The 1,535-nt window shown below is 35.0% G+C and overlaps 1 non-coding gene across 1 annotated transcript; it reads left to right on the plus strand.

Moving 5' to 3' along the window:
• Positions 1-748: 748 nt before the first annotated feature.
• Positions 749-821, plus strand: Trnas-gga. The gene has a single exon. It is a non-coding gene; the product is annotated as a tRNA-Ser (tRNA).
• The last annotated feature ends 714 nt before the right edge of the window (positions 822-1,535 follow it).

Raw genomic sequence — 1,535 nt, forward strand, 5'->3', positions numbered from 1 at the left:
ATATATGGCCATTGGCCATTGACCATTTTTACCACAGTACGATGTACTAAAATAATTTTTGAAAGAATAATTGAAGTATCGGCATGCACGTTTTTGTTTGATAGGCATATTTTAAAGCCGGTTTAACTATATTGTGCACTTCGGTTCATCATGGCCTAGTTACTTCATGAATGCGTTTTACTTCATTTAAATTAGGTTTCATTCAGTGATTGTTCTATTGTTGTCCGCATTATACCATAGGCCTATAATTAGACAGGTGCCTTTTAGGGCCCCGCAATTCAGTGGCGTATCTGGGGGTGCACGGGGGGGGGGGGCGCACACGCCCCTCTAAAAATGACTTGCGCCCCCAGTCCTCCCCCAAAAAGATGTGTTTAACCCGTTTATATGTGTATTAAGTCGAAGTACCCAACGAATTTCGTCGCAACGCCGGGCTTTGGTACAAGAGTACGGTAGTTATTGCCTATTATTATGAAGCGCACTTGGTTGATGGTATGGCCTAGAGGGTTGAAATTTTGGCTAACGGTTGAGAGTATGTCCTTACGTTTAACAGCAATCTTATGGTTGTTCATTCGACACTTTGCATAGGTCCAATCTATTATGATTGCGGCTTTCTTATACTCTATTGTGATAACAAATAGATAAATAATAGGCTGGGCACTTCGGCTGCGACCTCTCTATTGTTTTCTAGCCGTACCTATAATTGTGTAATGGAGTGTATCTGGTGGTATTCGATCTGTTCAACCATGAAGCCTTCGTGGTCTAATGGTTATGACGCTCGCCTGGACAGCGAGAGGTCGCAGGTTCGAGTCCCGCCAGAGGCATTTTATTACACAATTTCTTTATTCGTTTATTTACAGGACTACATTCGTTGAGAGCTATGCTACACGATGTATTATTATGTTCTTTATTCGAACACCGCATTTACAAATCTTTGATGATTTATATATATTATTTAACAGTGTTAATGGCTATCTTGATTTATATATATATATATATATATAAACATATATATATATAAAGTGTAACCTCACCTCCAGCAAATTTAGCAAGTAGTGATTTGACGATTTGATGATTTATATATATTATTTAACAGTGTTAATGGCTATCTTGATTTATATATATATATATATATATAAATAACAAATTGTAAATACAAAGTATATAAAAATAAACTAACTGAAATTCTGAAAAAAAAGTATTATAGTAATATTTTGGAAGAAAAAGAAAAAAATATTAATGCTAAATGGAAAATATTAAATGAAATAACAAAGAGAAAAAATACAAACAATGACCTGCCAAGAGAATTTAATCATGGAAATGAAACACTAAGTAACCACATTGATATTGCAAATGGTTTTAATTATTTTTGTTTGCAAAATGTTGGCCCTGATTTAGCCACAAAAAATCCACGGCATAAGAATTAAGTTTTAGGTCTTACACGAAAGGAAATGTATCAAACTCTCTATTTTTAACAGCGTAACCTCAGAGGAAGTTTTAAATGAAGTTCGAGGCATTAGATGTAAACACTCATGTGG

Source organism: Anneissia japonica, unplaced genomic scaffold, assembly GCF_011630105.1.
Source record: "Anneissia japonica isolate Jap-2015-1 unplaced genomic scaffold, ASM1163010v1 scaffold142957_len1535_cov131, whole genome shotgun sequence".
Classification (NCBI taxonomy): Eukaryota; Metazoa; Echinodermata; class Crinoidea; order Comatulida; family Comatulidae; genus Anneissia; species Anneissia japonica.